We start from the raw sequence: 24,109 nt of genomic DNA, 5'->3' as shown, positions 1-24,109 counted from the left end.
TGAGCCACCCAGGTGCCCCAGTAATTAATCATTCTTACTTTGGAATGAAACCTACAGAAAAACAACTCTGCCTTGGGCCTACTTGATACTAAAATCCTTCCTGTGGTTTGGCCTTTATATGGCCACACCTTTCTTTATTTCAGCTGTCACAGGCTTTTAATAAAAGTAAAGCTTTAATAATAATTTCCCTCTGGACTAGTCTCTTTATGAGTGAAAGAAATAGGGAGTTTACAAACATGTAATGCATCAGCAACTGGACCTCCCTCCCTCCTATCACTGTTTTGTTATTGTTGAAACACATATAAATTTAACTTTTTGGGAAGGGAATTAATAGGACCTTTTCCAGTCTCCTTTAATTTGTTATCTCAGGTTTACCTTTTTTCTTGTTTTTGTGATATGAAATTAGCATTGGATTTTTCAATCCTCTTTAGACAATTTGCAACTTGTCTCTAACATAATTTGAAATTATGAGGAAAAGTTTTCCCAGAGTGAGTATTTTTCACATGCAAACCATTTTTAAGCATTTATGAGGAAATTATTGCCTTGTATGTTTTTCTCAGTTTGCTATGTTTTGTCACATCCAAATACCATTTTAAGTCATGAAAAGAAAATATCTGGTTTCTTTTAAGGCTAGTATGTCAGCAGAAATACTCAAATTGCAAAAAAGTTAAAATTATTGGCTTAACAGCAGAAAGAAACCTTTTCAATGCTAATAAAGCTATTAAGGTAAGGAATCCAGTAGTTTGGACAGCCCTAAAGGAAAGTATTATATTACAAGGATGCAGCTTCATTTTAACTGAAAACTGAAACTCCCAGGTAACTTGTTCACAGCTGGAAGTTAAGATTCCTGAGATGGGGATTGAGAAAGTAGATACTAGGAAAGTATGTAGTGCCAAGAATTCTTTCCTTATGGATATATAATGGGTTTTAAGTCCAAAATGAGTAATTTTATGTTGTCTCAATATTTAAAGTTAAACTCCAGTACAAACAAACAAAACAAAGAAAAAAAAAAGCACAATCAATATCTGAAGATCAACTTTGGAGATGCTCTAAAAGAAAAGACAAAATTAAATCCCAGGAAGAGTTTGCCTCACAGAGATCTATGGACTCTCACTGAGAAAAGTTGTCATCAACCCACTCTTCCCCGCCATGAAGGTGCCTTATCTCTTTGGCTCCCAAGAGACCAACAAGAAATTGGGTGGCTAGATGTCTTCATTGCCCAAATGCTGAGAGAACAAGGAGACAAGGGAACAGTGGGAATTGCTGCATGTACCTCAGCAGGGGAATAGTGATCTGCTTCATCTATACTGCAATCCCTAGAGATAGGGTAACATTTCACCTTCTAAGCCTGGGAGATAGCCACCATTTAAGATGGGGAGTAACAACATCTGTGAATCTACAGAGAAGACAACACATTTAGGTTTCATCTGTTAGAGTGAGGAAATTTATGTAGAACTATATACATCCAAAAAAAAAAAAGAACTATATACATCCAGTGAAATAAAATTGGGGGAGAGATATATAAAAATCTGAATAAAAAATACGTATTTTAGAATCATTTCAGTGAGCCAAATATAAGTGTACAGTTAAAAGAACTTTTTGGAATCTGAAATACAATTCTCTAATAAACAATGAAACAATTTAAGGAAAAGAAAATGAATTTTGAGTTCTAATTAGTTGCCGAAAATATCAAGTGCAAAACATATCTTGGAGTGCTGAGGTAACAACATAGTAGAAAATGAAAGAAATATGGGTCCACTGATCTAGAAGACCAGGGTTCTGGAAAGAAGGACAAATGAAAAAATTTATGGAGATATCAAAATCCAGAAACTGCTAAAAAAAGATCAATACAGTTGTAGTTAATAAGAGTTTGTGCATAGGGGATCCCTGGGTGGTGCAGCGGTTTAGCGCCTGCCTTTGGCCCAGGGCGCGATCCTGGAGACCCAGGATCGAATCCCACGTCAGGCTCCTGGTGCATGGAGCCTGCTTCTCCCTCTCCCTGTGTCTCTGCCTCTCTCTCTGTCTCTCTGTGACTATCGTAAATAAATAAAAATTAAAAAAAAAAAAGAGTTTGTGCATAGAATAGTTCATGAACTGGGAGTCTTCAACAGTGAAATGAAGTTCAAAGGCATGTTGCTAAAGAAAAGCTTATAGGTATATTGGAAAATAATGAATCTTTATGATGGTTAGTTATGGCATTGGGGTTTTTCCAGTGACAGGGGGTTGGTTAAAAGTGGTTAACTTATGCCAGTTTTGAAAAGCAATTTAGGTTTTGTTTATGATTTTCAGAGGCATTTGCAAGAAACAACCCAAGTTAAGTTTTGCTTATGTTAATAGGATATGCTAAATTAGGTTTTGCTTAACTACTATTGTCTGCTTGGGGATTTTTAAGTTTGATTTCCATTTTGTATTTTATTTTAACAGAGATGATAATTAAACACATAATGAAGGTAATTTTCTCTGAGCCAAATAGAGTTCTAAGCCTGCAGTTTGAATGCACTTGGGCATAGATTGTGATATTCTGAAAATGAAGTCGTCGTCGTCCTCCTCCTCCTCCTCTTCTTCTTCTTCTTCTTCTTCTTCTTCTTCTTCTTCTTCTTCTTCTTCATGTTATAGGCTCTAGAGAATCTAAAACATTTCTGCAAAATCTTTGGCATTTCTCCCATTAAAAGGTGGACTCTAATTCTCTTCCTTGTGAGTATAGGAACATAGGCTGACCTTAGAAATTTTCTTCTAATTATTAGAATGAGTTAATAGTAGCATTATGTGGCTTTTCATCCTAGATCATAAAAGACAATATACCTTATGCTTGGCCTCTCTCTTGTTTTCTTTCTCTCTTTGTTTCAGAACGTGTGCTTTTGAAAGTAAAAAGTCTAAGCTACCCTAAAGCAGCCATTCTGAGAGACTGTATAGGGAGTCTATATAAGGATAGAGAAAGATGCCTAAGGAAGGGCTCTTCTAGATTCTTGTTGAGTTTTCAAATTATCAGCTTCCAAGCATCAATAGGTGGGTGAGTAAGCCTTCTACTACTTTAGCCCCCAGTCTTCCAGAAGCTCCAGGCAATACCAAATAGAGCAGAAATGGGCTATCCCTATTGCACCTTTCCTAAAATGCAGATTCAAAAGTAGAATAAATGTTGTTGCTTTAGTTTTGGAGTAGTTTGTTGTACAGCCATAATGGGTAGAACATGAATTTCTAAGCATCATTTAATAAACAAGGTATTTAAGAAAATAAATCAATGACACTATCCAAATGACAATCAGAATGGGAACTTTGACATAGAGAAAAATGAAAAGGAAAGGAAAGAGTTGTGAGCCGTGAAATATATATTCTACAAATATACAGCCAAGTATACTTAAGGTACCTTTTTTTTCTTATTTTTAAGATTTTATTTATTTATTTGACAAAGAGAGCTAGCACAAGCAGGAGGAGCTGCTGGCAGAGAGGGAGAAGCAGGTTCCCTGCAGAGCAGGGAGCCTGATGCGGGCTCCATCCCAGGACCCTGGGATTATGACATGAGCTGAAGGCCGACACCTACCTGACTGAGCCACCCAGGTGCCCGCCCATTAAGGTACCTTTTCTAAGAATGTTCTAAATAGGACTATTGAAACAGAAAAATGACACTGTGAGTGACACATCTGGATACCTAAAAGTTGGATGGGGAAGGAAAATATAGAGAAAGCAAGCTTTCTAAACGTTTTAGAGAATGAGAAAAGAGAAAGGAGGAATAGAGAAGGATCAATGAAAATATCCCAGAGACCTGAGCTTATTTATTTGGGAAAAATAATCAGTATTTTGTCTTAAATTATAATAGAGAAATATGTGTGATTTTTGAGAGCAGATAAAGGGAAGGTGACCATTAAGGAAATAAAAAAGAGTAGGTCTTTCAAAATAACAATGGGAAAAAACAAAATCAGTGAAAATAAGGAAAGGATAAATAAAATAACATAAAGTAAGGCCATTCCTCTAAATTTGAGCCATCTAAATGTTATATAATTAGATAGCTTACTAATTAAAACACTCATATACTGTTTTCAAAAACTGCATATAAAACAAAGTTATAATGAAAGATTTACTTTATTGATTGTTTGATTTTAGAGATATAGCCTAGAAGCTGGAGGAAGGCCAGAGGGGGGGAGAGAGAGAGAGGAGAGGAGAGTGTAGAGCCTGATGTAGGGCTTGATCTCACAATCCTGAGATCGTGACCTGCGCCAAAATCAAGAGTCAAATGCTTAACTGACTGAGCCACCCAGGTACCCCATTATGAAAGATTTTAAAATAAAGTGATAGGCAAAGAGAGACTAGGTAAAGAGAGAGTATGGGGGGATGGGAAATGGAGTAAAAATAGTAGTACAAATATTAGGTTGGTTGTATTTAAAATAAATTCTAAACAGGACTTTTACAAAAAGCTAGATGTATAGTTCTGTAGGTTCAACTGTCATAAACCTGTATATACATAATATAATAAGACCATTAATAATACAAAGCAAAGATTAGTAATTCAAGAAAAACCTTTTTAAAAATACAGCTAAATAGTTAATTTTTATTTTCTCCTCAACTTTTGAAAAAACAAACTTTTCAGTGCCTCCCAGCTTAATCTCCCACTCAGAGCACCAGCCTCTATTCTTAGTGCTTCCTGATGGTCCTGGAACACAAAAGTTCTCTTCCTGACTATTGCTACCTCTTTCATCATATCCCTAGTCAGAGTAAGCCAAGTCAGATTCTTAAGATATACAATGCTAGTTATATTCAGGTGAAAGGGCTGGAGAGAAAGGGACTGCTAACATCAGTTTACTTCTTTCTTTAAAACTCACCTTGGTGTATATGAGTAGATCAATGAATCCAGTTCATTCAGAAGGATGCTTTGGGGATCTTTATGCATTACATTGGGAACTTTGGCATTTCAGGATGATGCTCTCTATTGGTTTTTGATTCCCAAGATATAATAGAGCAAAGCTTCAAATAATTGGAATGTATAGAGCATGCCAATTAACAAGCATCATTTTGATTTTAACATTTACTAGTGACTTTTTTTTGTATTGTGATCTTAATACACTTTGGTAAAAATATATTTGTATATTTAATCTCTCCTTGATGATTAAAGGCACTATGTATATCCTAAGACTTACTAGTCTTCATATTAGAATTGAATATATATTGATTCCAAAATTGCCAAAAAGTTACCTATAATATATTATCCTGTGTTGTAAAACATTTTTTGAATAAAGGAGTATAAGAATCCTGCAGAAATTGCAGAGAAGATACTGTATGGTTGTGAACAAAATACTGACTTCTCCAGTGAAAAATTTTTAGTAAGTTTCATTCTTGGTTTGTAACTTCTTGGATATCTTATCTTAAAGCCAGAAATCAAACTGATTGGTGGCCTTATCTAAAGGCAAGTTTTTGTTTTGGTTTTTTAAGAAAAAGCAAGTCCCCCACCTTTTTTTTACTGGGAACCACCACACTGTTTTCCAGTGGCTGTTCCATTCTTTTTTATTGAAAAAATTTGACATGTAGCATTGTATGTTTAAGGTATAGAGCATGTTACTTCAATACATTTATATATTGTAATATGATTACCAATGTAGCATTATTTATCACCTTACATAATTATGGTATAGTATTATTGTCTATATTCATTATACTGTGCCTAGAAAGCTCTGTGGCTTATTACTACATGTTACAAGTTAATACCCTTAAGCACCATCACTTCTCTCCCTTACTTCATCCTCTGGTAACCACCATTTTACTCTCTGTTTTGTTTTTGTTTCTTTGTTTTTTTTTACAGATTTAACTTTTTTTTATTCCATATGTAAGTGATATAGTTCAATACTTGTATTCTTTTGTCTGGCTTCCCTTGCTTAGCATAATGTCTTCAAGGTCTATCCATGTTGTCACAAATGGAAGGGTAGCCTCCCTTTTAATGGCTGAATTATAGTCCATTGTATATGTGTACCCAACCTTAATTTATACATTCATCCATTGATGGGCATTTAGATTATTTCTATATATTAGCTATTATGAATAATGGTACAATAAGCATGGGAGTACTTACACATTCTCAAAATCCTGTTTTCTTTTCTGCTGGGTATATACCTTGAAGTGGAATTATTGCTTATTATAGTAGATTTATTTTTAATTCTTTGAAAAACCTCCATATTGTTGTTTTCCAATAGTGGTTGGACCAATTTGCATTCCTACCAACAATGTATAAGGTTTCCCATCTCATTATATCCTCATCAGCACTGTTGTCTGTTATCTTCTTGATGGTAACCATTTTAACAGGTGTGAAGTAATATCTCACTGTGGCTTTCATTTGCATTTTTCTGATAATTAACAGTGAACGTCTTTTCCTGTGTCTGTTGACCATCTCTATATCTTCTCTGAAAAAATGTCTACTTAGAAGGGTTTTTTTTTGGCCCATTTTTAAATTAGATTGTTTAATTTTTGTTGTTATTAAGACGACTGAGTTCTTTCTATATTTTGGATATTAACCCTTAATTCAACATATGGTATGCAAAAGTTTTCTACCATTCTTGGGTTGTCTTTTTATTTTTGTCATTTATTTTTTTATTTTATTTTATTTTGTTTTGTTTTGTTTCATTTTATTTTTATACATATATTTTTGCTGTGCAGAGGCTTTCAAGTTTGATGTAGTCCCATTTATTGATTTTTATTTTTGTTATTTATACTTTTAACATCATGTTCAAAAAACTCATTGCCAAAACTAATATCTTTGAGCTTCTTTCCTATGTTTTCTTCTAGGAATTTTATGATTCAGACTTTATGCTAAAGTCTCTGATCTACTTTCAGTTAATTGTTGTGAGTGGTGTGAAATAGGGGTCCATTTTCATCGTTCTGCATGTGTTTCACAAGTTTTTCCAGAACCATTGTAGAAGAGACTACCTTTTCCCCATTGAGTATCCTTGGCTTCTTTGTCAAGTATTAGTTGACCATATATGCTGTAATTTAATTCTGAGCTTTCTGTTCTGTTACATTGGTCAATGTGTTTTGTTTTTTTCTTTTTTTTTTTTTTGCCAGTATCTTTTCATGTTTATTACTATGGCTTTATAATACTTTGAAATCTGGAAGTGTGATACTTCTAGCTTTGTTCTTTTTATTCAAGATTGCTTTGGCTATTTGGGGTCTTTTGTGGTTCCACACAAACTTTTAAAATTGTTTCTTTTATTTCTGTAAAAAAAGGTCCTTGATTTGGATGGGGACTGTATTAAATCTGTAGATGGCTTTGGATAATGTGGCCATTTTAACACTATTAAATTTTCCAATCCACAAACATGGATGTCTTTCCATTTATTTTTATTGTCTTTAATTTTTTCATCAAAGTTTTGTAGCCTTTTCATTCTATAGATCTTTCATTTTCTTGGTTAAATTTATCCTTAAGTATTTCATTGTTTTTGATGCTATTATGAATGGGATAGTTTTCTTTATTTCTTTATAAAAGCTTCATTACTATTGTAGAGGGATGCAGTTGATTTTTGTTGCTTATTTTGTATCCTGCCACTTTACTGAAATCATTGATTCATTCCAATAGTTTTTTAGTGACTCTTTAGGATTTTCTAAAAAGATTTATTTGTTTATTTTAGAGAGAGAGAGAGAGAATAGTGCATGTGAGGAGAGGGATGAAGGGAAAGAATCCTCAAGCAGACTCCCTGCCAAGTGTGGAGCTGGATGCAGGGCTCTATCCCAGAACCCAGAGATCATGCCTGAACCTAACCAAGAGTCAGAGGTTCAACTGAATCACCCAGGCATCCCCTTTGGGTTTTTTTTTTTTTAAGTATAATAAGATCACATCATCAGCAAAAAGTGACAGTTTTGCTTCCTCCTTTTTAATTTAGATTACTTTTATTTCTTTGTCTTGCTTCTTTGCTCTAGTAAGGACTTCCAGTACTGTATTGAATAGGAGTGGTGAGAGTGGGCATCCTCGTCTTGCTCTTGATCTCAGAAGTGTTACTTTCAGTTTTCCTCCATTAAGTGTAATGTTACCTGTAGGTTTGTCATGTATAGCATTTATTACGTTGAGATGTTTCTTCTATATCCAATCTGTTAAGGAGTTTTATCATGAAAGAATGTAATATATTTCAAATGCTATTTTTGTGTCTCTTGAGATGATCATGTTATTTTTATCTTTCCGTTTTGTTGATGTGATGTATTATATTATTGATTTGCATATGTTGAACCATTCTTGCATCCCAGGAGTAAATCTTACTTGGTCATGATATAAAATGTTTTTAATGTACTCTAGAATCTTATTTGCTAATATTTTGTTGAGAAATTTACATCTATGTTCATCAGGATTATAGGTCTATAGTTTTCTTGTGGCATCTTTATCTTTTTTGGGATCAATGTAATGATAGCTTTGTACAGTGAGTTTGGAAGTGTTTCATCAGGGCAGCCCAAGTGGTGCAGCGGTTTAGCGCTGCCTGCAGCCCAAGGCGTGATCCTGGAGACCCTGGTTCAAGTCCCACATCAGGCTCTCTGTATGATGCCTGCTTCTGCCTCTGCCTGTGTCTCTGCCTCTCTCTCTCTCTCTGTCTCTCTCTGTCTCTATGAATAAATAAATAAATAAAAATCTTAAAAAAAGGAAGTGTTTCATCATCATCCATATTTTAGAAGAGTTGGAGGAGCATCAGTATTAATTCTTCTTTAAATTTTTAATAGAATTCTCCAGCGAAGGCACCTGGTCTCAGAGTTTTCTTTATCAGTAGTTTTTTGATTACTAATTCAGTCTCTTTTCTTGTTATCAATCTGTTTGTATTTTTAATTTCTTCCTGATTTTGTCTTGGTATGTTTTGTTTTGTTTTGCTTTGTTTTACAAATGTATTCATTTTTTCTAGGTTATGTAATTTGTTGGTGTATAATTGTTCCTAGTAATCTCTTATTATTTTATGCATTTCTGTAGTATCAATTGTAATGTCTCTTGTTTCATTTCTAATTTTATTTGAGTAGTTGTCTATCTTTTTTTTCTTAGTCTAGCTAAAGATGTCAGTTTTGTTTATCTTAAAAAAAACAGTTCAAAAAAAAACAGTTCATAGTTTTTTTTTGACCCTTTCTATCATTTTTCTGGTCTCTATTTCATTTATTTTCACTCTGATCTTTGTTATTTTCTTCCTTTTGCTAACTTTGGATTAAATTTGTTCTTCTTTTTCTAGTTTCTTGAGTTATTATAAAGTTAGGTTGTTTATTTGAGTTCTTAATTTCTTAAAATATTCATTGCTATAAGCTTTCCTCTCAAAACTGCTTTAGCTGTGTCCCACAATACTTACATTTCCATTTTTATTTGTTTTAAGATAATTTTTAAAATTTCCCTTTTGATTCCTTTTTTAACCAAGTGTTCAGAAGTATGTTGTTTAGTTTCCACATATTTGTAGATCTTATCACTTTACTTTTGTTTTTAATTTATAGTTTCATGCCTATGAAGATAGTTGATATGGTTTCAGTCTTCTTAAATTTGCTAAGATCTGCTTTGTGGTCTATCATTTGATGTATTCTGGAAGATATTTCATGTGCACTTGAGAAATTTGTGTGTTCTGTTACTGTTGGATGGAATGTTCTCTATATATCTATGAAATCCATTTGTTCGAAAGTATGGTTCAATTCCAGCATTTCCTTGTTGATCTCTGTCCAGATGATCTATCCATTATCTATAATTATTGTAGTGTTGTCTATTTCTCCCTTAAGATCTGTCATTGTTTACTCAATATATTTTGGTGGTTGGGTGTTGGAAGCATATATATTTACACTATTTATATCTTCTTCATGTACTAACCCTTTATCATTTTATTTTGTTTATTTTTTATTTTTTAAAATATTTTATTTATTCATGAGAAACGCACACAGAGAGAGACAGAGACAGAGACACACAGGCAGAGGGAGAAGCAGGCTCCAGACATGGGACTCGATCCCGGGTCTCCAGGATCATGCCCTGGGCTGAAGGCAGTGCTGAACCACTGAGCCACCCGGGCTGCCCCTTTATCATTTTATAATGACTTTATCTCTTTTTACCCTTCTTGACTTGAAGTCAGTTTTGTTAGATATAAGATGGCTAGTGCTGCTTTCCTTTGGCTTTTTTCTTGGAGTATTATCTTTCATCCTTTCACATGTTGGTGTGAGAGATCCAGCACCACAAGGTGTACACGCTGAGTCCACCTGGTGAGGGTGGCCCAGGTGCGTGAGCTGCAAGTGTGGGACCCAGGAAATTTAACAAAAATCCCCTACCCCTAGACAAGCAGAGCAGGACTGATTCCATTTTGTGCTACACCCGCCACCTCCCGTATGACCCCCACATGACCTGCTTATTGCTTAAGGCGCTGCCCCTTGGTGTGCCTTTACAGTTGTGTCTCCTGCAGACCCAGTGAGTCTTTTTTTTTTTTAAATCTTTCTAGCCACTCTCTGCCTTTTCATTTTTGACTTTCATCCATTGAAATTGAGGGTGATTAGTGGAATGTAAGGATTTACTGTTGCCATTTTATCTTTTGCCTTCTTTTTTTTTTATTTTTGTTTTTGTCTCTCCATTGTTTCTTTTGCCTTTTGCTTCTGTCTACCTTTATAAGTTAGTGGCTTTCCATGGTGATTTGCTCCTTTTCTATGTTTCATGTCTCTCCTCTAGATTTTTACTTTGCAGCTACGGTGAGGTTCATAAACATTTCATAGCTCAAAATTATTCTTTCTCTGATAGCAATTTGTCTTTATTTACCTACCATTCTTTTACTCTTCCTCTTTTATATTTTTAATATCACATATTATCTCTTTCTATGCTGCAATTTTGTTACTGAATTATAGTAGCTATGTTATTTTCCCCCTATGGCTGCCTTTAAGAGTCTTTCTTTAACTTTTGGCAGTTTTAATAGAATGTGTCCTGGAGACAGTCTTTTTACATTGAGATAATATGCTGTCTTTACGCTTTGTGGACTTGTGTGTCTAGTTCCTTCTCCAGGCTCAGGAAGTTCTCAGCTATTATTTCTGTAAATAAACTTTGCCCCCTTCTCCCTCTTTTCTCTTTCTAAAATACCCACTATTCTTATGTTGGCTTTTCAAATGATGTCTGAAAGCTATTGTAGCATTTCATCACTTTTTAGAAATCTGAGTTCTGTCTCCAGTTAAATTATTTCTAGGTTCTTTTTTTTCTCCATGCAGTGCACATGTTTCTAGATTATCTTCCAATTTTCTAATTCTCTCTTCTATCTAATCTACTCTATTTCTAATGCATTTTATGCATTCATCATCTTATTTGTTGAGTTCTTCAGCTCCAGAATGTTTGGTTCTTTTTTTAATTTTAATATCTTTGGTAAAGTACTCCTTCTGTTTGTTAATTTTATTTTGAGATCATTGATTGTATTGCTCTTGTGAGCTTTCTTATAGCTTGTTGAATTTCTTTATAACAGCTACTTTGATATTTTTATCAGTTAGGTAGCAATATTCAGTGTCTTTGAGTTTGGTTCCTGGAAAATTGTCACTTTCTTGTGATACTGTCTTACCATGATTTCTTATGTTTGATGAATGGTGCCTCTGCCACTGTATTTGAAGCAGTGACAACTTTTTCAGGTAGGCAAGGTTTGATTCTAACAGTTCAACAGGTTGATAATTACGAGCCTTCCTTTTGTTTCCCAGAAGGTGGCACTACTATTAGTTTTTGGTTTCTCTTCTCAGGTGACTCTTGCTAATTTTGGAAAGTGTGCATTAAAAAGGCTGCTGGGGGTTGGGGGGAGAGGTGACAGTAGAGTGGAAGAAGATATATACTAAGCATTTGGAGCTTTGGGTGTGTCCATGCCTTATAAGCAGATTTTATTGGGGGGGGCGGGGTCCTAGAAGTCCATAGATGGTCCTCTCACTAAAATCCCTGGGCAGATAGCAGGAGACTTTTTTTTTTTTTTCAGTTTTCTTTGCCTACTTTCCTTTCCTTTCCTTTCCTACAATACAGTCACTGCTGTCTCAGAAAGAGCAATGGGTCCTTCTAGCTGCAGAATGTGGGCCAGACAAACCCCCATGCATTGCCTTCACCCTCTATCTATTTGTAAGAAAGGTTGCACTGTTATATTGCTGGGTATTCGGCTCTCTTCTCTACTAGCACTGCCTCTGCTGCTACCAGCTCTGCTGCGACTCCCCTTGCTCTACACACTTCTCCACAGTCCAGACCACTCACTTTCGGGTACACGATTGGATAGATCTCTTGCGTGTCCTGGTATGCTGTGCAGAGGTGCTTTTTTTAAGTTATCGATGGCCATATAGTTGTAAATTGAAGGAGAAAGACTAAAGGAATGACTTATGTCTTCATGATCCTAGCATCACTTCCCCTTTCTTGTTTTTGGAAGAGATAGACTATTTTTACAAAATTGGGAATGGTCAACTATCCTCTTTTCTGTTTTAGCTCAAGGACCAGTGGGTAGCTATCTCCCATATATGAAAGTTACTGAGCTAATGGGCTGGACTTTTCCAGGACATAGAGAAAAGAACTGAGAACATATAAAAAAGGTGAGACAAGAAGTACAGAAGAAACAAGGCAAAGTTATATGAATTTTATGTGCTTCTGGAAAATAATGGGATAGATTGGGGTTAAACAAAGTGATAATTAAGTTTTAAAATGAAGAAGACTGAGTCTTAAAAACTAGAATGGCGCTTTTAATTACTGAAAGTGACGGACAAAAAAGTATGGAATCAGATTGAGCTGCCACTAAAGATGACTACCATTCAGCAGAAAAGAGTGAGGGATAGATAACAGATCAAAGTTGGTAGAAGTTACTGGAAAAATGAAATTGTTCCATGTCTGTAAGTTGATTGACATCAAGTTGAAGTAGTTTGAAAATGGCTATAATGGAATAATTTATACCATGGGAATCAATAAATACAATGAAGTATGGCTTTTCTCTCCACTTCAGGGAGCCAGTTGGTAAGCATTTACCAGCTATCCCTTCCCCCTAAGCCAGTTGTTAAAATATTTATTAACACATAATAGATACTGTTGTTATTTCTATTTTACAAATAAGAACATTGATACATAGAGGGGTTAAGTAAGTTTTCCAAAGATTGAAAACTAAAACAACATGGCAGATGTGGAATCAATCCATGTGGTCTGCTATTTTGCTTAAGAAATTTTAAAAAGATCCAGTCAAAGTAGACATTAGCGGACTCATTCCAGAAGAGCCTGTCTTTCCATTTCCTATGGATAACAGTTATTTCCACAACATGATGAAAGCCTTTCTGCCACTTAGACTAAAATTCCGCCAGAAAGGTAGTTGTTTCATTCCATGGTGAGCTTTTTAACACAGAACTGTATTCTCACTGTCAGAGTTCAGGGCATCATCTGCTCTTTACTGAATGATAACACCTTCCTCTAGGTCTATTCTTCAAATCCATTCTTTTTCCTGACCATTCAGAACACAAATCTGATTATGTTTATGGTGTTTAAATGCTTTAAAAGAAAAATAAATAAATGCTTTAAAATATTTTCCATTGTTTTCTGGATCAAGATTAAGTTTTCTGATCATTGGTATTTGAGTCCTGTTTAATGTTCCTCTTTATTTCTTACAGTTCTACATATTATTATGTATTTTGAGCTACCTATAATTCTTCTAATGTCTCTTTCTGCCTCTGTACCTCTTACTATCCCTCATGTTTTAGTGTTCTAACACCTTTTTGGGGTCTAGCAGTTCTTCAGCCTTCCTAATTTATTAGGCAGCACAGGAATTAGGATCATATGAACATTTTCTACATATTAAAAATATAGTTTAACAGGTATTACATATTTTGTGTATATATCATATATTCATATAAATATAAAGTCCTTTCCTTCTATTGTATAATAATGTGATGATTTGATAAATAGTTGCTAGCACTTTTTAAAATTCATAAGTATTGATTCCTGCTTAATTTGCATTTCTATATACTTGGTCCTTTTCCCTCTTTCTATCAACCTTCTACCCCGATAAATTAAATTTTAGACAAATGTGAAACATGAGATACTAGGGTAAAATTATTTCCTACCGCTATTTCCTGTGACTGCGTTTCATTTTTAATACTGCAGCTACAGAAAAATGGACCTTTGAGACTGAGGTCTATTTTAGCATTCCAGTGTGACTAACACTATTGTTCAGCAAATATCCGTGGAATCAAATAAAAGACTGAAACTCCCTTCAGTCGGCTGGAAAATTGTGTTGCCTTCTTCAGTGCTTTTAGCTTTTTAGACTGTTGTCTAAAATGTCCAGGTATTTAAATACTGATATCTTAATAAATCGATGAAAGGAGACTAAAAACAGTTAATAAAAAACTTCCATAGGAGGTATCTACATGGTAGAAAAATATCTAATCAAAGTAAAAGCAGTACATCCATAATCACTCCAATGTGGTCATATTTACCAGTGAGAGAGGGGATGTTTTGAGAAAAGGACTTGAAAAAATGGACAAGGACATGTGCATCTTCATTATACTTGGGTCATAGGAGTATCAGGGATTGTCATTTGCTTGGTGCTTTTTGAGAGCAGATATATTTACCTGTTGTCACCTATAAATAACCAAAATACAGGATTTTAGTTACAAAAGTACTATTTGTAATTAGAGGAAAGGAGACAACATGAAAAAATTGGAAGACTGATTACTCAGATTATTACCCAATGCAATTTATATTAGATCAAAATTAACAATAACTTAAGCCTTTAACTCTACTGTAAAGAACTTAGCTTTAGAACTGTGGAATATTAGGATGTTAAAGGATATTTAAGTAATTTATTACTTCTTACCTCATGATGGAAAATATGAGTTTTGAGGACAGGGAACAGGCATGTGGAGCTTAATATTAGGAAACAAAAAATGAAAAAAAAAAAAAACCAAAGAAATAAAACCTTCTTAAGAATGGTGGCAAGATTTTTGCCAGCAATACTCAGCCTGGAGGACAATTTCTTCCCCTAAATTCAAGGTCTTTAATATTCTTTTCATTTAACTTGCAGAACAAAAGATATTTGAAAAAGTTATTTAAAGACTGAAAGGATTTTACAGAACACATTTGAATCTAAGGTGAATTTTGCATATCTTGAGATTTTAACTTGCCACTAGTGAAATAGCAAAATAGGAAAAGAACAGCTCAAGCCATAGAATACAGTTGATCAAAAACTATATTCAAGGTATAAAGTCTTCATATTAAGGAATAGGTATGAAGCAGTTTCAGACAGTCTTTTCAATTAGCATATCATTTCTGGTATTACCATAGAGCAGTTTGGTCCAGAATAGAAAGGAGAAATAGGTACAAAGGATTAGAGAGGGAAAGCAAGATAAGCACAAATAAAGAAAAGGATCCTGATTATCCCTGAAGCTTCACTTTTACTGAAATTAGGAAACTGGTAAATTCTATTAGTAAAAATTCACACATATTTATTTAGATTTTTATATATGTACACACACATAAGCATGTACCTGTGTGTACATGTGTGTATGTAGAGAGAGACAATCCTATGTCTATGTCTAGAGACTTGTTCTAACATCTATTCCCTCTGTTGCCAGCATAACATTAAACCCTGCTAATTTTAGGACAATTTGCTTATGTCTATAATCTGTGAAAAAAGATGATTTAAGGTTGAACCAAGACTGTAATGGGGGTATAATTTCAAAGAGAATACATTTGAGGTACTTAAGATATGTAATCAGTAGAATTGAGTGACTGATTCAGTGTGGATGCTTATAAAGTCCGCATGACTTCCATTTTCCATGTTTTAGAAGCAGATGGCTCAGTAGATATTTTGTTCCACATATTTACAATGTGCCATTTTGAAATCATAGTGAAACAGATCCCAGTGAATAGGCAATGAACATATCATTCTGTATAGGATGGATGGATGTCTGTCTTTAATTATAGCCTCAAGTTCTAGGATTGCTCTAAAATGACACCTTTATAAAATCATTAGTGAGAAAGACAGTGTGTTGCAGAATAGACTCTATCTACTCTTAATTTTCTAATGTAAAAGTTCTGAGTCTTAAATTTACTTCTTAAAATTCTGAGTACCAGAAATCATAGGATTTACACGGAACACTGAAGTATAGGAGTACCCCACATTTTTCTTTGGTTGCCCAACAATTAATAGCAATCTATTTTAAGACAATTTAATCCCTTCTACTTAAATATACTATGATATATATATAGGGTAAAGTATTGGCTGGGTGAAGAAATTGCCATAGAAAATTACCTTATTATAAGTAATTACCTTACTTAAACAAATACTTGATTATTTACCCTGTATTTACAGCACTACTTGTATGAAACAAGGACAAATTGATTTATCAATATAAAAATAAGTTTGTATCCTATACTTGTGAGATTCATCTATTTATTTTTCTTATAGGAAAAAATACTAAATGGGAAATTGTTATTTTGTATTAAAATGGTAAACATTTAATGAGCTAAATTTTATTAGAAGTGTGAGAAAGAAAACCTTATGGCTTAGATTTAGTTCCCCAAATATTTCCTTCCTAATTGCCCCCAAATAAAGCCAATAAAAAAGGTAGTAAAAAGGTTATGAGATATTTTTCAGCAGCAGAAAATTTCAGACAACCCCAACTTTGATCTAGGAAACATATGTATAAAATAGCACATCCCACTCTTAAGAAATGAAGTCCTTGTTAATAGCCTGGAAGATCACAAATATTTTAAGCCTCTAATTTAACTAAAGGAATTTGATAAAGATTAGATTAATAATAATAAAAAAAGAAGCCAAGAATGCCATGGGACTAAATTGCAATACTGTCCCCAAATGACCTACTTTGTATTTCCCTTGGTTATAAATATGTATAATTTAATTTCTAGCTTCCTAGAGCCTATCTTTTGTTCAGTTCTATCTCTTCTATGACACCTTTTCTCTTTTCTTCAGCCCTCATTTATTTCTTTCTGTAAAACCGTACAATAAAATTTTTAATGATACACTACCTGTCTTTTTCAGTCTGTTTGGTTTCAGTGTTTTGGTTGGTTTTTGTTCTTGTTTTTCCCAACCAGAAACAATGAAATCATATATGTTTCTCCTCCCCAGGGGCTCATCAGAGTATTGAACAAAAAATAGGTACTCAGTAAATCCTGGGTTGATTGAGTTGATTATCACTCAAATATTAAAGATTCATCAGAACTAATTGTTTTCTGATGCTAATATGTCACTGTCTGATAACACAGAATAATGTAAAGTTAGAATAGAGGATTTCTAAAGTAAAAATTTACCATATGTTCATATATTAAAAAAAGAAATGCTAAACAGGGAAATAACTTTCAAAGAGCACAGCAGGTGTTAGATAACCTGGAGAATTGACAATAGCAGTAAAAAAAGGAAGAAGGAGAAGGAGAAGGAGAAGAAGAAGAAGAAGAAGAAGAAGAAAAGGAGGAGGAGGAGGGGGAGGAGGAGGAGAAGAAGAAACATAACTAATAAGAAAAGCAAAAGATGTCTCTATAGGATATGTCCATTTTCAGATTAACAGATTAAGTTCTTCAGAATAGCACTCTCAATAATCATTTTCTGTGGAAAATAAGCAGTTGTGAGCTGAGTCACGTTTGCATACCCATGTGATTTTGTATATTTTACATCTGTCTACATAGACTGGATAATTTGTTTAATCAGTTTAAAATTTAAGATTTTATTGTAGCCACTTTAGGGATTCTTAAATAGTTACTATATTTCACTGAATAAGACTACTTACCATCACTCATACATTTTTCCAGTTAGTCGCTACTTTGGTTATTCTTTTCCTTTGAACAATCTTTGTTACCATGCATTTCTCCCCTCCCAAGCCTTAATCATGGCTAAGACTTCTTTCCTAGTAAGTTTGAATCAGTGCCATTTCCTTTGAGCCTCTGTTACATAATTTTTGCTACCTGCAGTATTATAATCTGCTTAAAATAGCACTATCATCCTGTTAGCAAGACCCCCAAATCCCCTCATATATAGATATATAGACCTTATGTTGATTGTTTCTCACCTATTGCAGTGCCTTCTTGTACTTTGGATTGACTTGCAAAGATCTTGATAACATAGTATTTCCTTACTGCTCTAACTTTTTTTTTTTACTGTCCCAATGTAATATACTATGAACATTTCATGACTCTCCCCACCTCTGTGAATTTACTCAAATACTCTTTTTTATATGTAGATTGTTCTTTAGGGTCTATTTTAATTTTGTGATGCTGGTTATGCCTACATTAGCTTTCAGTGATCTTTAACTACTGTAAATAATGGCCGTAGTTATATCTAACAGGCACGATTGTATATTTATTTGTTGACTTATGGTACTTATGGTTTTGTACATTTTTTGCTGTTTAATCATATTATCTATCTAGACTATATTTTTCAAAGATAAAGATATTTTCTTATTCTTGTTAAAATAGTGCTGGTCACATATGTTTACTGTATGTGAGCTAAATTATATCCCATCTTCATATTGTTCAGCATTGAGGCACTTGATTTCACCTCTTGTGTATACCACTGAGGCAGGCATTATACAGTAATTTATTCTCCCAAACTCTATACTTCTATAGCTAACAGAAATCTATTGCACCTACTGGCAGATTGGATAACATAAAGTTTCCCTTCTAATATCAAGTAATATAAAAAATGAAATAACTCAATAAAATTTCTCACTACAAAAGTACTAAAAATCCATATTTAAAGCCAGTTAAATACACAGCTAGGTGTCAAAAGGATAGGATTCATAAAGACGTATCTGAGAAAGGACCAGTGTCCAGGATTTTAAATGAACTCCTACGACTCAATGATAAAATGACAAACAATCTAGTAAAAAATAAATGAGCAGTAGAATTGAACACTTTACATGCAAATGGCCATTAAGCACATGGAAAACTGATAAGCATCATTAGTCATCAGAAAAGTAAAAATTATAATTTTTTTTGGGTGGGGGGGAGGAGGAGCGGCTCACTCTTTATTAATGGTAGGCCCTGGGTCACTTGGAGCTAGTGTACTTGGTGACGGCCTTGGTGCCCTCAGATACTGCATGCATGGCCAGCTCTCTGGCAGCAGCAGATGCACCGCTGTCTGGAACTCCCCAGATGTCAGTGTGGTCTGGCCCGAGTACTGGGCCAGCAGGGCAGCCTCGCCAGCCAGCCGTTCAAACACATCGTTCGCAAATGAGTTCATGATACTCATGGCCTTGGAAGAGATGCCGATGTCAGGGTGCACCTGAGATATTGCTATACGATTATCAAAATGACTGAAATTGAAAATACTTTTAATACTAAATATTGGTGAGGATATAAAACATATTCTTATGGTGAGAATACAGTATATGTAACCACTTAAAAGCTCTTGCAGACTATTATAAAATTAAAAATACCCTATTCTATTTCCTAGTTATACCAACCTTGGGAGCTTACCTAAAAATTGAAAATTGTTTCTCCAAAAGATGTGTATATGAATGTTTATAGTAGCTTTAGTTATAATATCCAAAACTATATTTAAAAAAGTCCTGGTCCACCTCAACATGAGAGTGGATAAACATATAGTAGTAGATTCATAAAATAGAAAACTACTCAGCCATAAAATAAAACAAATTCCCAATACATGCAACAACATGGATAATTCTCAGTAACATACTGAATAAAAGAAACTTTATACAAAAGACCAAATATAATAAAAAATCCACTTTATGATATTTCAGAACAAATAATATTTTGAAAGAAAAAAAAGAAAAAGTGATTGACTTTGGAGGTGGAGATGGAGGCAAGTATCGACTGCAAAGAAGAATGAAAATCCTTTCTATGCAGATGTTTATATCTTGATAACAATGCATTACATAGATACATGCATTTATTAAAACTCAGTGAATATACAGTTAAAATTTGTGCAATTTCTTGTAGGTAAACTTTATAATTAAAATAAAATTATAAACAAATATTGAACTTTATTTAATGGTATGTATGCTGATATATTTAAGGAATAAATATGTCAACATATTTATGATATTTCAATAGAAATGTCAACAGTTAAGTTTTAAATTAAAAATAAGAGGTCTAAGGAAGGGACAAGATGGCAGAAGAATAGGGTCCCCAAGTCACCTGTCCCCACCAAATTACCTAGATAGCTTTCAAATCATCCTGAAAACCGACAAATTCAGCCTGAGATTTAAAGAGAGAACAGCTGGAATACTACAGTGAAAATAAGAGGTCTGATGGATGGTGAAATGATTAGATATATGACAAAACAAGCCTAGCAAATTGTTAATTGGTATGATATAGACAGTGGGTACATGAATATTAACTGTAAACTTCTTTTAAATTTAGCCTATTATATTAATATGCCATGGAGATCAAACATGAATCTAAAGCACCAACTCAAAGAAGTAAGAATGCAAATGTAAATCTGGTGCCTATCCTGAAAGACTCTACTAAAACTGGGAACTTGGGGTTTTCATTTTATAAGTGAGAAGATGGGGCAGAAGAAAAAACTCTTAAAAATATACAAGAGGTGGGGGGGTAAAGGAGAACACATGCTACAGTGTCAGTGATAATATGAACTAAAAAAAAAAAAAGTAAAAAAGTAATGTTGCACAGGGGACTGGTGAGAAAAATAAAATGCTTTGACATTCATTATGTGAAGGAAGAAGAATTCCTGGAAATTCAAAGTAACAAACTGACTCTCTAATAGGACTGAGGTTCAAATTTATACTACTTAAGTCATCTGAAACCCATACAGATATTAATGAAAGACCAATGGAGTTAAAGCAAGACTTTGTTTAAGGACATCCAGCTGGAATTAAAAAAAAAAAAAAGTTTCAGGCACTGATGTATTACTGAGATTGGTAAACAATAGGATGATGAAAAGTACCCAGTCAAGACACAGGAAATGGTAGAACTCAGAGATATAGAAGAATGAGCCTAGCATTTGTGACTATTTTACCCTGAGGTAGGAGGACAAAAGTTGAGTTTTATGGTTTGGCAATGGTAACATTTCTCCAAAATATCTTGTGCCTTAGGTTTCATCCCCATGGACTGCACAAGTAAATAACGTCTTGTGTAAAATGCAGCTTAGCTTCATGTCATCTGAATGAGCCAGAAGGTCTCAATTCCAGAAAAATATTGAGGTACTATGAAAAGGTAGTGTTTCCAGTGACCTGTAAAATCAAATGAAAATGTCTGGATAAAAATAACATCATTTTAAGACTCAATTTTTTTAAATTAAAAAAACCCAAAGTTGATGAGAAATAACCAGGTACCCAGATTTTTTGTTTGTTTTTAAATTACTTATTTCTGGTTTCCAGCTAGGATTTATAAAACTAAGAAAAAGTATCACCTTAACTCTAACTACAAGAGAAGGTTGATAATAATCTACAAGTTCATGATTTTTCTTAAATCCATCAAACGACAAAGTTTGCAGGGCAAACAACTAGGCTGAAATCTAAGTAGAGATAGAACATGTCACTTAATGACAGTTTGGAAAAAAAAAAAAAGATATTAATTGCGACACAAGTGGATAACAAAATTCAGCTAAATTTTTTAGTGAATTACTGATGGCCGAGTGTAGAATAGCATGAGAGTATAGAATTCCCTGGAGTCAAAGATACAGAGTGTTTAATAGTGGTTTACAGATTTTTCTCTATGGCCCTGCACCAGCTGCTCACAAGGGTGGGATTGGAGAAAGCTTCCTTTGATGAGCCGACCCTGAGAAAGGAATCAGCTCCTGCTGTGGGAGAGGCAGGAAGCAGTCAGTGTGACAGCCTTGACCTTAAGGAACAAAGTCTTTGGTGACTAAGGAGGATCAGTTAGACCTTGTTGTCTCAGACCACCAATGAAGACATTACTAGTTAAAGAAGAGAATAGAAAGATGCTTTTATTCCCAAGAGAGAAGAAACCATCTTGGGCCCAGACAATTAGAAATCTTTTTTTAAAAATGTAATTTCATTTTACTTATTTTCTTTTCTTAAGTTCTATTTTATTTAAATTAAGTTAATTAGCATATAGTGGTGAATTATTAATTTCAGAGGTAGAGTTCAGGGTTTCATCAGTTGCATATAATACCCAGGGCTCATTACATCATGTGCCCTCCTTAATGCTAAAATAAACAAGGCAGGAAACAACAAATGGTGAGGATGTGGAGAAAGGGGAACTCAATTAGAAATCTTTTAATCTTAGGGGCAAGGCAGGTACATAGAAAACCCTCAGTTGAGACCCAGGGATATAGGACCTGCATAAGTCTGAAGCTATATCAGGAAAACAAAGGAGTCACCCTGCACCTTACCAAGCACCAGGTAACAGACAACAGCAGTCTGTCTTTGGGAGAGGTGCTAGAACATGAGGATCAATAAGCCACAGAGGACTAAAATTGAAAGTGGAGCAGAAAATATTTTATTCTTTAATTGTAACTCTTTAGAAAAATAAGTAGTATTTATTTCAGTCTTTACTGTTCACTTGATTTTGGTGTTCAATAAAATAATTATGAAACATACACAAAAACAAATGAAAATATTCCACCGTGAGAAAGAGAGTCAAAAGAACCTGACAAAAAAGATTAACCATGTGTTGAAACTGTCAGTCAGGGAATTAAATTAACTATGATGGATATGTTGAAAGTTTAGTGGAAGAGGTGAGTAACATGCATGAATAGATGTGACATTTCAACAGAGATAGGTACCATAAGATAGGGTCAAATAAAAATAAAAATCTGGAATTAAAGTCATATAAGAACATATAAGCCTATAAGATAAAGCAATATAATTTGCAAAATGAATCAAAGTGAGAAAAAAATAATGACAAAAACAAATTGAGCACCAAGACCCATGGGACATTCTCAAGTGTTCTATTAGACACTTATTTAATAGGAATTCTAGAAGGAGAAGAGAATGTAAGACAAAAATGAAAAATGAAAATCTCACTACAGACCAAAAATTTCAGAGAATCTTAAGCAAGATAATTTACACAATTCCTCTTGTCCTCCCTCACCCCAGGACAAGGGAAAGAAAAGAAACACACACACACACACACACACAAACATATGTGCGCAACTCTTATATTTCCATAGCTTAAAACCACCTAAAAAAAGTCATGAAGACAGGCAAAGAATAAAAAGATGCATTACATATGAAATAACAAAAATAAGAATTATAGCAGATGTCTCACCTGAAGTCAAGGGAGTAACTTTGAGTGCTAAATAAAAAAGAAAGGAGAAGAAAAGGGGCAGCCTGGGTGGCTCAGTGATTTAGTGCCACCTTCAGCCCAGGGCGTGATCCTGGAGACCCGGGATCGAGTTCCACGTTGGGCTCCCTGCATGGAGCCTGCTTCTCCCTCTGCTGTGTCTCTGCCTCTCTCTCTCTCTTTCTCTCTCTCTCTCTCTCTGTCTCTCATGAATAAATAAATAAAATCTTTAAAAAAAAAAAGGAAAGGAAAGGAAATCTTGTCAATTCAGAACTTTATACCCAGAGAAAAAATGAGAAAGACCTTTTTAGACAAATAAAGAAGTGAAGGAATTAACTACTAACTTGTACTAAAAGAACTATTAAGGGAAGTTCTTTAGGCATATGGAATATGATACCAGAAAAAAATATATATACACAAAAAAGAGCTCCAGAAATGGTAAAATTAAGGTAAATAACAAAAGTCCTTGTTTTTAACTTTTGATCACTTTAAAGGAAAATTGTCTAACTCAGTGAATATCACTATTATCCTATGGAGATGAAAAGTAAAATGAATATTTATTATGAAAAACTTATGGCCATAAATTCAATAATTTAGTGAAATGGTCAAATTTTTTTAAATACGTGAAAGACACCAGACATTATTCAAGGCAGAATAACTAACCTGAATAATTTATAACTGCTATATAATTATTACAGAATTTGAAGTCAGAGTAAAAAATACATAATATATATATACAAAAATATTTATCTTATATATTAATGAATAATGATAATTGGAATATAAAAATAAGTCTTGTAGTGTAATGAAATTACAAATACTGAAGTAGTATTCCAACAAAATGGGTGCAAGACTTTATGCTGAAAACTAAATAAATTGAAAAATATACGTGTTCAGAGATTAGAAGATACAATATTGCTAATATTGTCAATTCTCCCTTCATTAGTCTGTAGAATCAATGTTATCTCCATCAAAGTATCAATTGGGCTT

Source organism: Nyctereutes procyonoides, unplaced genomic scaffold, assembly GCF_905146905.1.
Source record: "Nyctereutes procyonoides isolate TBG_1078 unplaced genomic scaffold, NYPRO_anot_genome, whole genome shotgun sequence".
Lineage (NCBI taxonomy): Eukaryota > Metazoa > Chordata > Mammalia > Carnivora > Canidae > Nyctereutes > Nyctereutes procyonoides.
This window is presented reverse-complemented; position numbering follows the sequence as displayed.